Source organism: Acinonyx jubatus, chromosome D1, assembly GCF_027475565.1.
Source record: "Acinonyx jubatus isolate Ajub_Pintada_27869175 chromosome D1, VMU_Ajub_asm_v1.0, whole genome shotgun sequence".
NCBI lineage: Eukaryota > Metazoa > Chordata > Mammalia > Carnivora > Felidae > Acinonyx > Acinonyx jubatus.
In genome coordinates this window covers 8,885,300-8,900,401 of record NC_069390.1, presented here as the reverse complement: position 1 = coordinate 8,900,401, position 15,102 = coordinate 8,885,300, and positions in this window count along the sequence as shown.

The window sequence follows — 15,102 nt, the reverse complement described above, 5'->3', positions numbered from 1 at the left end:
CCATAACCGGGTGCCCATGTGCCCGACCTTTACTCTCCAAGTTCCCCCAGAGGGCATGTGTCCCAAAGCACTCCTTGCAAATCACATTGTTTGACAGATGTCTGAAGTCCTCAGACAGGACATTCCAGAGGCCTGGAGATCACCTCCCAGGAGCTGAGGGCAAAGGCCAGACTTGGAAGGTAAGACTAACTCTGAGTGATGGGAGGGAGCTGGAAGGCTGTGAGCAGCATGGGTGGGCTGATGGGTTTTCGCTGACTCGCTGTCCCCCTAGCAGAGAGGCTCGTTAGGGTGGCTGTTAATGGCTGTAGCTTAACAGACTTAGCAGGATAACAGCAGTGGAGGTGTTTGGGTCCTGGACTTGTTCTGCAGGTAAACATACTGGATTTTGTGTTGAATCTTTCTGTTGCAGTCATGATTCTCAGACTGGCCTCACAGACCTGGGGGTGAAGTCTGGCCCCCATGGCTTTCTTATGGAAAGAACACTGGTTCCTGCAGGATGGGGCTTGGGTAGGGCCTGAGCCTCTAAGGGGGTCTTGGTGGAGGGGACAGGTCAAGAGACTAGATGGCCCAGTTAAGGCCCAGTCCTTGTTGGTTCATTTGATTTCTCTTGCCCTGCACCTGTGCCAAGGGCTGTGCGGGCATGTGCTCAGGTGCTAGGGCACAGTTCCTGAGAAGACACACCCGGCAGGTTCCGACCCTTGTCTGATCCGGGCTCTCCTCTTCCTGAGGCTCCCCACCCTCGGCCCTTTCCCAGGGGGCCAGCTCCAGCCCTCCCCGTTTCCCTCTTGCTCTGCCTCCCGCCTCCCCTCTGACCCAGTGGGTATCATGGTGTCACTACAGATGGAGCCTCAACCTCATTTTGTGCTTTGTGATTTCCCGTAGACTTTCACATTTTTCAAATTTTTCCTGTGCGGGGTTCGAACCCATGAACCGTGAGATCATGACCTGAGCCAATGTCAGACATTTCACCAACTAAGCCACCCAGGTGCCCCGACTTTCCCTTTTTAAAAAGCCCTTTCCCTACAATGGAGTATTACTTGGCAATCAAAAAGAATGAAATCTTGCCATTTACAACTACGTGGATGGAATTGGAGGGTATTATGCCAAGTGGAATTAGTCAGAGAAAGACAAATATCCTATGACTTCACTCATATGAGGGCTTTAAGACACAGAACAGATGAACATAAGGGAAGGGAAACAAAAATAATATAAAAACAGGGAGGGGGACAAAACATAAGAGACTCTTAAATAGGGAGAACAAACAGAGGGTTACTGGAGGGGTTGTGGGAGGGGGGATGGGCTAAATGGGTCAGGGGCATTAAGGAATCTACTCCTGAAATCATTGTTGCGCTATATGCTAACTAATTTGGATGTAAATTTAAAAAATAAAATTAAAAAAATAAAAATAAAAAACCCTTTCCCCATTCATACAGGGGTACTCATAAGCCTAGGGTGGCACTCGATAGAGGAGTCAGGATGATTATAAGGTTTTCGTCTGGAGCAGCTGGGAGACTGGATTTGCCTTTACTGAGGTGGGCAAGGCTGCAAGTTTAATTTTATAGATATCATAAAATTTACCATGTGAAATGAACATGGACCTGTTTTTAGGTGCAGTTCAGTGGCATTAAGTATATTTACATCGTGGGGCGCTTGGGTGGCTCAATCAGTTCAGCGTCCAACTCTTGATTTCGGCTCAGGTCATGATTTCACAGTTCGAAAGTTTGAGCCCCGCATTGGGCTCTGTGCTGATAGCACAGAACCTGCTTGGGATTCTCTCTCTCTCTCTGCCCCTCTCCCCCTCGTGATCTCTCTCTCTCTCTCTCTCTTTCTCTCAAAAAGAAAAAAAAAGAAACAAAAAAAATCTATATTCACATTGTTGTCTGACCATCCCCACCATCTACCCTCAGAACTTTTTTGTCTTCCCAAACTACTGAGACTGTACCCATCAAATACTAGCTCCCTCCCTCCATATTTTTTATTTATTTACGAGAGAGTGCAAGCAGGGGAGGGGCAGAGAGAGGGGAGACAGAATCTGAAGAGGCTCCGTGCTGACAGCAGAGAGTCTGATGCGGGGCTCAAACTCACTAACTGTGAGATCATGACCTGAGCCAAAGTTGGACGCTCAACCGACTGAGCCACCCAGGCACCCCTCTCCATATTTGTTTTTAAAATAGCAAATGAATAAACCAAAAGTCAAATGCAGACACTGAAACCCCCAGAGATCCTGGGTGAGGTCCTTCTTGGTAAGACTCGGACCTCTGTGCTGCGGGAGAGCCGACGGGGTCAACGCGTGGGTCCTCTGAATCTGCAGGCTGTACCATTGAGGACCTCAGCTTCCACTTCCCACATTAAAGAAGGAAGGAAACAGAGGCAGATGTGGTCACAGAAGCTGTCTCGTTAGCCCCTCAACTACCCTATGAAGGAGGGACTCGCACCCCTATTATCATAGTTGAGGCAAGTGGCCAGAATGCCTGTCCCAAGTTGCCAGCTGGGCTCACCCGAGGTAGAGGGAGCCAGAGTTAGATGCGCCTCTGCTGTTTCCTTCCTTCGATGAATACAGTTTTTGATTCCTGCTCTGCTCCTGGTACCATCCTCAACTTCCTGGAGTCAGGGTGAACAGGACCCTGCCCTCATGTGGCTCCCAGCCTCCACAAAGGACCAAGTGCTTGGGATTTTAAGCACTGGGGGCTGGCTCTTAAGGGTTAAGGGCACTTTTTTTTTTTAAATTTTTTTTTTAACGTTTATTTATTTTTGAGACAGAAAGAGACAGAGCATGAATGGGGGAGGGACAGAGAGAGAGGGAGACACAGAATCGGAAGCAGGCTCCAGGCTCTGAGCCATCAGCCCAGAGCCCGACGTGGGTCTCGAACTCACAGACCGCGAGATCGTGACCTGAGCTGAAGTCGGACACGTAACCGACTGAGCCACCCAGGCGCCCTAAGGGCACTTTAAATGAGATCATCAGGGGGCTTCTGGGTGGCTCAGTCAGTTACGTGTCCGACTTCAGATCAGGTCATGATCTCACAGTTCGTGAGTTCGAGCCCCGCGTCGGGCTCTGTGCTGACAACTCGGAGCCTGGAACCTGCTTCGGATTCTGTGTCTTCTCCTGTCTCTGCCTTTCCCGTGCTCATGCTCTGTCTCTCTGTCTCTCAATAATAAATAAACATTAAAAAAAAAAAAAAAACCAGATCATCGGTTTAACAAGATTTCCCTTTTTGTTTTCTTTGAAGTCACTGTGATGTACACGTGAGGACGTTGTGGATCTGGTTTACAGAGGAGGCCGAGGGCTCTGAAGTAAAGGGCCCCTCTAGGGCCGAAGTGAACTAGGCTCTGTGGAGGACACAGGAAGAGTTTAACCCAAGGGAGGTCAGGAAAAGCTTCTTCAGGTCTTCATTTGAACTGAGACAGAGGCATTCGTGTGACACACTTGAGGGACAGGGCCACCCGGGCAGAGGGGACATTATGTATAGCCACTCAGTTGAGACAGCGCGGTGAGCGTGAGGACGAGACAGCATGGTGTCCTACATTTGGAAATGGTGAGAGCCAATCAGAGGCTGAAGCTTGAAGGGCTTTAACAGCCGTGCTCAAGTTGTCTATACTCTGCCTGTAGGAAGAAGATTGGTCCCACTCATCCTCTGGGAAAATCTCTCACATTCCACTGAACTGGCATCTCCAAGGGGGTGAGACTGGGAGGTTTTTTTTTTTTTTTTTTAATGTTTATTTATTTATTTAATTATTATTATTTTTTAAATTTTCTTTTTTTGAACATTTATTTTTGGGACAGAGAGAGACAGAGCATGAACGGGGGAGGGGCAGAGAGAGAGGGAGACACAGAATCGGAAACAGGCTCCAGGCTCTGAGCCATCAGCCCAGAGCCTGACGCGGGGCTCGAACTCACGGACCGCGAGATCGTGACCTGGCTGAAGTCGGACGCTTAACCGACTGCGCCACCCAGGTGCCCCGATGTTTATTTATTTTTGACGGAGAGAGAGAGAGAGGGACAGAGAGGGAGAGAGAGGGAGTATGAGCGGGGGACGGGCAGAGAGACAGGGAGACACAGAATCCGAAGCAGGCTCCAGGCTCTGAGCTGTCAGCACAGGGCCCGACACGGGGCTTGAACCCACAGACCACGAGATCATGACAGGAGCCGAGGTCGGACGCTCAACCGACTGAGCCACCCAGGCATCCCTGGGAGTTGGTTTTTAACCAGCTTTCTGAAATGATTCCCACAGCAGTTTGGGAATCACCAGATCGATGTTTTCCAAACATGCTGAGTTATGCCTGAGGACAACGATTGGTGGGGGAGGAATGTCCCGGGTTTTTTCCTGGGTGTCCTGTTTCAGCAGGTCTGGGAGAGGACACCAGATCTTTGTAAGAAGCTCAGAGAAGAATGAGAAAAGAACACTGCTCTCACTGGATAGAGAAGTGCTCAGTAGGGAGCGACATGGTCAGGTCTGAGTTCCAGAAAGCTCCCTCTGGCTCTGCTGTTGTAGAAGGAGTTGAGGGTGGCCAGGACCCCTCTCGGAGGCTGTTGGAACAGCCCAGGAAGATGTGGAAATTAATGAGGCAGAGGCTGTGTGGTTGGAGAGGAGGGGATGGCTTGGAGAGATGTTTCAAGAGAAGAAGTTCCAGGATTTCACAAACGCCTGGGAGGGACGGACTCAGAGGGAGAAGGAAGCTGTGTGGTGACTCCTGAGTTTCTAGCCTAGGTGGCTGGGGAGCAGGCTGGGGCCCTCAAGCTGGATGGGGGAGGCAGGGAGAGAGGCAGCTGTGGACGGGGAAGCTGGAAGGGGGTCAGTTCCATGTAGATGTGTTGGGTGTAGTTGCCCTTGGACTGCACCAAGGGCAGGTGGAGGTTTCCAGCAGGGGACGGTCTGCAGCCTAGCAGAGGAATGGAGGTAGGGCTGCATCTTGTGAGTGTGAATGATGCCCCGATGAGCTTGTGGGGTGAGAAGGGCAGAAGGAAGAGCTTGGATACCCAAGGACTGGCACCATTTACGGGACAGACATGGAGGAGGGACCCGCAGAAGGGAGCAGATCCCTGGGGGTGGGGACAGGGAGGCAAGAAGAAGAGACCTGGTTTGTGTCCCTTAGAGCAGGGCTGTCCCAGCTGGCCTCGAGTTTGGTGGCATCTCTGGCGGTCTTCTCCGGAGCACTTCCAGGGGACGATGGAGGAATGAAATTTTTTACTTCTAAGGGTGGGAGGGATTTCTACAGGTTTCTAGATGGTATCAGTCGGAGTTCTTGGTTTTCTTAAGCAGCGAAAAGAATTTATTGAAAGGCCGTCAAGAACTACCAGGAGGGGGCAGGACCAGACTTGGAAAATGGGCAGGAAGCCCAAGTGCCAAGCAGCAGGAAGTACAATTGTCTTTTAACTGGAACAGCCTGGGAGGCCGCCACCAAGGGGACACACTGCCAATGTGCGTGTGGTCGGACACGGAGCTGTGGGCTGTGGGCATGTTAGCAGGACACTCTGCTCCGGCATTGGTGCCACGACGTGGGCTGGGGGCTCGAACCTGGGAGTCGTGTGTACGGCTGGCTTGCAGAGCCACAGAATGACAGGAGGGGGCCCGCGGGGTAAGTGTAGAGAGGGAAGAGAAGAGGATACCAGCCCTTCCCCGGTCAGAGGGGCGGGCAACAGAGACTGAGAGCGAGGGGCAGTGAGGTAGGTGGGAGGGTGCGCCATGGAGACCAAGGTGACGGGCAAATGCTGGATCCAGGGCTGCCAGTGGTAGTACTGGGGGGGGGGGCATGGGGGGAGGGGATGGAGGCTTGGCTGCCCGGTTTATCAGCATGGAGGTCTTTGGTGACCTTGGCAAGGCTGGGGCAAGGCTGGGGCAAGGGCCAACCGGAAGGGGCTTAGGAGGGTCAGAAGAGACAGGTTGGAGTCAGTGCCCAGAGAGAGCAGAGCAGCTCAGGAAGGGAGAACCAAGGCAGTAGCTGGAGGAAGAAGGGGCCTGAAATCTTTGGTGTCTAAGATGGGAACAGTGACAGCACATTTGCTTAAGTCGAGAGGGGAGAGAGGACGACGCACGCTGGGTGGGTGCCTCTGCTGGAGGGAGCGGGGACGGGGTCTAGGGTAAGGACAGGGGGGAAATGGGCTGGAGTGCAGCAGCATCATGCCGGCTACGCACAGACGAGGACAGAATTGCTGGGTAGATGTGGTGGGAGCTTGTGGAATTCTGCCCACAGATGGCTTTTTATTTTCTCAGTAAAACAGGAAATGAGGTCATCGGCTGAGAGTGAGAACCGCGGGGCCTGGGGGTGGGGGTGGAGGTTTGAGAAGAGGGGAGAAAATATGAATAAACACCCAGGCTCCTCCCATTCAGTGTCTGGGGCCCAATGGCAACCACAGCACCTACATGTTAGACATGCAGGGTCTCAGGCCCTACCCCGGACCTTTGGAATCAGAATCTGAATCTGCATTTATTCATTCATTTATCTACTTACTTACTTACGCTTATTTATTTTGGAGAGAGAGAGAGAGAGAGAGCGCACCAGCAGGGGAGGGACACACAGAATGAGGGGAACCTGAAGCAGGCTCCAGGTTCTGAGCTGACAGCAGAGAGCCCAAGGTGGGGCTCAAACCCATGAACCATGAGATCATGACCTGAACCGAAGTCGGACACTTAACCGACTGAGCCACCCAGATGCCCCTGAACCTGCATTTAAAAATTTTTTCACTGGGGCGCCTGGTTGGCTCAGTCGGTTAAGCATCCGACTTCAGCTCACGTCACCACCTCGCGGTCCGTGAGTTCGAGCCCCGCGTCGGGCTCTGGGCTGATGGCTCGGAGCCTGGAACCTGCTTCTGATTCTGTGTCTCCCTCTCTCTGCCCCTCCCCCGTTCATGCTCTGTCTCTGTCTCAAAAATAAATAAACGTTAAAAAAAAATTAAAAAAAAATTTTTTTAAATTTATTTTGATGGTGCACCTGCATGGCTCAGTTAAGCATCCGACTCTTGATTTCGGCTCAGGTCATGATCTCCCGGTTGGTGAGCTCGAGCCCCATGCTGGGCTCTGCACTGACAGCATGGGACCTGCTTGGGATTCTCTCTCTTCCTCCCTCCCTCTCCAAATAAATAAATAAATAAATAAATAAATAAATAAACAAATTTTTATTTTTTAATATTTATTTATTTTTGAGAGAGAGAGAGAGAGAGAGAGAGAGAGAGAGAGAGAATCCCAAGCAGGCTCCATGCTCTCAGTGGAGAGCCCGACGCAGGACTCGAACTCACAAACCTGTGAGATCGTGACTTGAGCTGAAATCAAGAGTCCCATGCTTAACTGACAGCCACCCAGGTGCCCCTGAATTTGCATTTTAGATTCCAGGTGACTCATGCACACTCAAGTTGGACAAGGCCGGCTGTAGGCGAATGGTAAAGTCACTGCTTGAAGGAAACGTAGATGGACAGCCAGGCCGTGTGAACAACCGGCTTCAGACCTGCCTTTGTTTCTTCTGGTGCTAACTAATGGAATTTCAGCACTTGGCCTTAAGAATGCCAAATCCCCCCTAACTCGTGGTGCCAAAAACAAAACAAATAAAAAAGTCCTCCCCAAACCACCAAAAACCCCTCCAAAAAAACAATACGCCCCCCACTTCCATATAAGGAGAACACGTTCCCTTTTTTTTCTGAAGCCACAGAAATGAAAGCAGAATCTTTCCCCGAATCATGAAACCATCCTTGTAAATGTTATTTCTAACAAGAGAATCTTGTCAGACAATCAAATTTAAGAGGCGGTTGCTTTGTCCTGTGACAGCAACCTTTAACTTTTAAAATCTTGCGATTCTGATCGCTTGTCTTCCTTAAGAATGTGTTGCCCTGGCAATATTTAAATTCACATCCCTGTTTTCTAGAAGGTATAAATACCTGTGAGTTTTTTTGTTAAGCCAGAGGGGGAGCAGCCGCACATCCCTCTCCTCCCACGTGCAGGGGGTGAAATAATCCCCCCTGCGACTGAGACTGCAAGGTTTTCTTAAACAAAGAGTTGGAGAGTCTTGTCTTATTCAAATGAACGCGTGGGAGGGAAGGACACCTGTTGTGAGTGTGGAGCGGAGGGGGCATAAGGAGAGGTGAGAGCTGAGGGCACCTTTGGGAATAAGGCCAGGCAGTTGACTGAGGACAAGCAGAAGGATACATGGATGGCATAATGATGCCCATTAGCTGAGGTCAGGAGTCCTGAGTTTTTTCTGGTGCCAGTTTTTTCAGGTGTCAATCCTGAGGTAGCAGGATTTCCCCCCCAGCTGTGCTCGAATGTCCCCATGTGTGGGATCAGGGAAGCTGGATGGTGGGGTTGATCTGAGTGGTGCATTTGCAGTGGAAGCCAGGGGCCAGGGGTCTGCGGGTACTTGTGGTGTGGATGAAAGCCGGCATGGTTCAGGCTTCTCAGGGGAGGAAGGTTGATGGTGGGGGGAAGGTTCTCAGTGGGGGAGTAAGGACAAGGGAGTATAAACAGCAGTTGAGGACTCTGGGATAGAAGTGAGGTCCCTGGGGCCGAGGAGATCATGATGCTGGCACTGCTAAGTTGAATGAGTTGCTTAGCCAGGGTGAAGAGGAGAGCATGGGCACAGAGATCATTTGGGGATGGACTCTTTGCTCTACCCCTGTCTAAACCTCAGTTTAGACTCAGTTTCCTCACAACACTATGACACCAAACGTGTTTATTTATTTTTTTCTCATGCCAACCAATTCTCCTACAATTCAATTCAATTCAATTCAATTCAATTCAATTCATTCAATTCAATGCTGGCACCTGTCTACTGGAGTCCGCATCAGATCCCACAGGTTAAGGGCTCATTCCCACAAGACTGCCCTCATGTGAGATGCCAGTTGCAAGGCTCGGGTTGTCACTGGCACTTCTGACCAAGGGATTATCAATTCAAAGAGTCCCTCTACCATCCTCCTCCGGTTCTATAATTCTCTAGGACGACTCACAGAACTCAGGACAGTGCTTTTTTTTACTATTAACAGTTTACTATTATAAAGGATACAACTCAGGGACAACTAACTAGAAGAGATGAATGGAGCAAGGTTTGGGGGAGGGAAGGTATACATGGACCTCCCATGCGCTCTCCAGGTGCAATGGCCTCCTGGCACCTTGATGTGCTCATGACCTGGAAGCTCTCTGTTCTCTGTCATTTAAGGGATTTTATGAAGGTGCCATTATGCAGGCATGACTGATCAAGGTCATGATCTCACAGCTGGTGAGTTTGAGCCCTGTGTCGGGCTCTGTGCTGTCAGCTCGGAGTCTGGAGCCTGCTTTGGCTTCTGTGTCTCCCTCTCTCTCTCCACCCCTCCCCCACTCACATTCTGTCTCTGTCTCTCTCAAAAATAAATAAACATTAAAAAAAAAATCACAGGGGCGCCTGGGTGGCGCAGTCGGTTAAGCGTCCGACTTCAGCCAGGTCACGATCTCGCGGTCCGTGAGTTCGAGCCCCGTGTCGGGCTCTGGGCTGATGGCTCAGAGCCTGGAGCCTGTTTCTGATTCTGTGTCTCCCTCTCTCTCTGCCCCTCCCCCGTTCATGCTCTGTCTCTCTCTGTCCCAAAAATAAATAAACGTTGAAAAAAAAAATCACAGATAGAGACAATGGCATCCATCTTGAGGGATTTTCAAGATCCAAAGAGAGTGTTGTCTGACTGTCAGAGCAGGGAGAATACTGATAGGAATCTGAAAGGAGTCCGTGAAACTGATGGGCTTCCTGTCTAGTTCCCAGTTGTCTAAGGCAGCAAAAATATAATGTAATAATGATCGCTTATTGTCCACTGTATCGCAATGTGCCCAGGACTTTACTGATCCTAAGGGGCCATGGTCTTATGTTCTAAGTCCCTGGATTTGACTGGGCAGAGGCAGAGGAGCATGGGAAAGGGACAGTGAAGACCATGGGGTGGGGGGAGTGGGGGGGGGGAGTGGGGGAGGGAGGGTGGAGAAGGAAAGCAATGTTTGCTGAGTGCTTCATATATGACAGGCCCAGCACGATCATCTCCTTTTTATCGGTGAGGAAACTGACCTTGGAATAATGAAACGATTTGTTCCAAGTCACAAACTCTGGCTCCTAAAGTCTTGGCCTTACTCCCAAACTTCTCTTGTGGTTTCCCAAGTGATAGGGATGTTAAGAGCATCTTTATTCTTAGCATTTGGTCTTTGATCCCAGTTCCTGACACAGAACTCCTAAATCCTTCAGCATTTCCTGGGTGATTTCTAATGCGATGACTCTTGATAGACTGCCAGATAGCTTCAGGGTGGGGGCTTAGAAGCTCAGAACTTTCCGTGCCTGTCTCATCCTCCGGGGAGGAGAGAGGAGCTAGAGATTGAGTTAATAATCGGTCGCAATTACATGGTGAAGCCTCCATGAAAGTCCCTACAGTATGGGGTCTGAGAGGGCTTCCCAGTTGGTAAACACATTCATGTGCTGGCTGGGTGGTACATCCCAACTCCACAGGAACAGAAGCTTCTGTGCTCGAGCCCCTTCAGGACCTTGCTTCTCATCTGTTCATTCTCCTTTATTATATCCTCTATTATATAACCAGTATGTGTATTTGTCTGACTTCTGTGAACAATTTTTGTGTGTGTGTGAACAAATTATTGAACAAAAAAACCCAAGAATATTGAACCTGAGGAGGGGATCGTGGGAATTCCCAATTTGTAGCCACATCGGACATAAGTATGGGTAACCTCAGGACCCACTACTTGAGATTGGCTCCTGCCGGGGGGGGGGGGGGATCTCGTGGCACTGAGCCCTTAACCAGTGGGATCTGATGTTAACTATAGGTAGTATCAGAATCAATTGTTGGGGGGTGCCTGGGTGGCTCAGTCGGTTGAACGTCTGACACTTGGTTTCAGCTCAGGTCATGATCTCACAGTTCATGAGATTGAGCTCCGTGCTAGGCTCCGTGCTGAGAGCGTGGAGCCTGATTGAGGTTCTTTCTCCCTCTCTCTCCCTCCTCTGCACGCGCTCTCTTTCTCTCAAAATAAATAAATAAACTTAAAAAAAAAAAAAAGAATAGATGGTCAGACACCTGGCTAATGTTGGAGAATTGGCTGGTGTAGGAAGGAAAACCCCCACCCATTTGATGTCAGAAATTTTGTGAGTAGAGTGTAAAGGAAACAGAACTTTTCCCTTTTAATGGGGCAAGAAAATTCCCAGGAGAGAAATTTGGAGGGAGTGAAAAGCAGGAATGAGTGGGCTTGGGGTCTGTGTGAGGACCAGGAGAATTTCAGGGGCTGTCTAGGGTCTAGGGGGTGAGGGGTCACAGAAGAGGCTTAAGGAGGAAGTAGGGCTGAATGGAAGGCTATTGGAGGCTGAGGAGCTCGCATTTTTATCTCACGCTATTGGCTAGCTGTTAGCAAGGGATTGGCCCAGCATCAGTTCTATGTTTTGGCAAAATCACTTTGGCTGCAACATGGAGAATGAATGGGAATGGGATCGATTAAGTCAGGGGTTGGCAAACGACAGCTGGTTGGCCTGTTTTTGTACCCATTGTAAGTTAAGAATGGGTTTTGCATTTTTAAATGGTAAAAAAAAAGATACAAAAATCAAAAGAGGAATAATATTTTGTGACACATGAACATTATGTGCAATTCAAATCTCAGTGGAATTTAAATAAAGTTTTATTGGAACACAGCCATGCTCATTTGCTTATGTATTGTTTATGGCTGCTTTTGCCTAACAACAGAAGAATTGAATAGTTGGGACAGAGACTATAATACATAAGTATCTACATAATATCTTTAATTTTGCTTCTTGGTCCACAGAGCCTAAAACATTTACTATCTGGTGCTTTATAGAGAAAGTTTGTTAACCCCTGAATTAAAGGACTCTTGCACGAGGATGCTGACAGTGGGGATGGAGAGCACTGGCTGAATTTGGGAACTGTTTGGGAGCTGGACTGACCAACTGGGTACAAGGAATGAAAAGGAGGAGTCCAAGATGACTCCCAGATTTCTGGATTGAGCGCTGCATGGGTGGTGATGGCCAGGAACTCTAGGAGAGGGGGGAATGGAGGAAGTAGAGGGGCCAGAAGGGAGAGTGACAGTAATTTTCAGGCCTCTTTTGTGTGATAGTCTGATTCCCGGAGTTGGGCAGTTTGTGTGTTACAAGGGTGCTAAGAACAAGGACATTATCTCCAAGTTTTTAGCATTTGAGGCTGGTGTGGGGCACTTGGCATTCAAAAGGGTTTTGTGCTGTAAAGGTGTGCAGGCATAGCTGTCTGAATGTCCGGTTGGGTCAGCATCTGTTCTGTAAAATCAGAGCCAGCCTCCAAGAAAGGAAACTGAGGCTTCCTAAAGGCACTGCGAGAACGTGGGGCTGCTCTGGTCGCGGAGTCTCCTGCTTGCCTGGTGAAGCTGGTGTAGAGGAGAGAGGTCGGGCCTGCCTCCACAGGTTTAGCGTGGTCTCCAAGCGAACTGATCCTTCCAGGGCCCTGGGTTCCTGCCGAGGTGTGGGGGCAGTTACCGAGGTAGCCAAGACCATCATTCGCCCTCGTGGTCCTGTTCTCTGGGAAGCAGCCAGGCAGGTTCTAAGCGCCGTGATTCTCGGCAGGGCTATTCCCTCGGTTGCCCGCAGATGGCGCTAAAGTAACACGATGGGAAGGCGGGGTGGCCGGGAGGGGGCAGTGGCGGGAGGGGTGGGGAGGCGGGGGAGAGTCCTGCCCCTTCCCCGGACCTGCTCCAACCTGGTAGGGGAGGAGGTGACATTCACAGAGCCACCTCATTCTTTCTCTACTTCCCGTTCACGTATGACAGCCTTGTTTCTGGGGCCAAGAAGGACTCCCTCCGCGGTGTGTGCGTGTGTGTGTGTGTGTGTGTGTGTGCGCGCGCGCGTGCGCAATGTTTGGGGTGGACTGATGCCATGTCCAACCACTGACCCTCCCGTCAGGCTCAAGTCATTTCCTCCACCTCCTGGCAGCTGGGTCTGAAGGAATCTTGCTTCAGAGGCTTGCAGGGCCCAGGCCCCATTTCTGGGATGATGCCTTCCAGGACTGCATACCCTCCTCCGACCCAGGCTTGCCCCGTGATACTCCTTTCTTCAAGCCCAGTTTCTTCCCCCTGGCTGGGGGGTGGGGTGGGGGAAGGGACTCTGGACTCTGTGAAACCCCTGCTGCAGGTGGAGGGAAAGGTGTGGGTCTGGAAGCACTTGGTTTCCGGCCTTTACCTGAGAACAGCCTCATCCTGGGGTAACACTGCTCACAGAGCCGTGGAGATGCTTTCTTTTTAGTCTGTCTCGGCCTCTTCACTCTTCAGCGAGGAACTCATTCCCCTTTCAGTGATGAGGACACTGAAAATAAGAGGGTTGCCTGGGGTTGTGTGGTGAGGGGGGGCATGGGCAGGTAGGACCTGTGCCTGGGATAAAGGATGGAGTATGAACTGCTAACCCCATTCCTAATGCGAATACCAGCTCTGTCCTCCCACTCTTGGCTCCCAGTAGGAGCTCAGGCCAATCGGATTCCAGGATTTTCCCAACACCACTCAGGCTTCCTGGGTCTCTCCACCACCAGGACTTTCGTTCCAGTGCCTTCAGCACAGGGCAGGGCATTTAACCCTAAAGGGGGTTCAGGGCCATTAGGGAGCAGTGGCGAGGGAGGGGTGCTCCCAGAGCCTAGAGCTGACGCCCAGAAACCTATGCCAGAGGGAGAGGGGTCTAGGGTCAGTGTCCTGGGGCCACTCTCCACGGTGCTGTGCACCTGTCAGCTCCTGGCCAGCCTGTCCCATCCACCTCTTCTGTGCATTGCCCCTGCTCATGGTGTTGGCAGCTTCTTTTCCAAATTCTTCGGGGGGCACCTGGGTGGCTCAGTGGGTTAAACATCCGACTTCGGCTCAGGTCATGATCTTGTGACTCATGAGTTCGAACTCCGCTTCGGACTCTGTGCTGACAGCTCAGAGCCTGGAGCCTGCCTCGGATTCTGTGTCTCCCTCTCTCTCTGCCCCTCCCCCACTCGCATTCTTTCTCTTTCTTTCTCTCTCTCTCTCAAAAATAAATAAACATTAAAAATAATTAAAAAAAAAAAAAGGGCTTCGGGAAGTCCCGACAGCTGTGTGTGGGGTGAACTTTCATTCCCTCTCTGCAAGCGTTTAGCCCCCACCCAGGACCTCATTCCTCTGGCTAGCATTCCTCCAACTTCAGCCTGCATCAGAACACCCGGAGGGCTCAATGAAGCACATGGCTAGAGTTTCTGATTCAGTAAATCTGGGGTGACCCTGAGAACCTCTAGTTCTAACAAGGTCCTGGGTGATACTAATGTTACTGGTCAGGACTACTGTGCCTTCAAGGATTAACTCAGGGGGTCTGGGTTGTCCAAACCCTGGCCATTCCAAAGGAAGGTTTGGCCCTTAGCTGGCTCCTGGGAGATCACCCCTAAGCCCTTGGAATATTCTGCCTGATAAGTGTGTCTTTGCATACCTACGGGCTTTGGGCCTTGTGGTATCAGATTAACCTCTGGAGGGGCTGGGGACTAAGTAACTGGAGTCAGCCATGCTTACACGAGCAGTTTCCAGTAGAAATATTGGACACCAAGGCTCAGGTAGGCTTTCTGGCAAGCAAAACTTCATGCATGTTGTCACATGTGGGCGAATTAAGTGCTGTCCCCATGACTCCACTGGGAGAGGACAACTGGAAGCTTGTCTCTTTTGGATTCAGCCCTATGTACGATTAGCTTTTGCTGATTTTAATTTATATCATTAAAAAAAAAAGATTTTAAGTAATCTCTATAGCCATTGTGGGGCTCGAACCCCCAACCTCAAGATCAAGAGCCAAATGCTTCTCCAACTAAGCCAGCGAGGCGCCCCTAATTTATATCCTTTTTACTATAATAAATTATAACCATGAGTGTAACAGCTTTGCTGAGTTCTGGGTATCTTTCTAGTGAATCCTTGAACCTAAGGGTGGTCTTGAGGACCCCCAGTGGTAACCAGACTTTGAGAACCACTACTCTATGCTGTGGGACTAACCTCTCTGTGCTTCGTTTTAGGCTTGAGGGCTCCCCTAATCAATGAAATGCCTTAGAACCTGGCCTGAGGGTCACCTTTATGGAGTGCTTTGGCCTGGCGCCCCATCTCCATAGTCCAGGGGTCAGGAGGCTGTGAATTGCCTGGAAGCCTGACTGTTGCT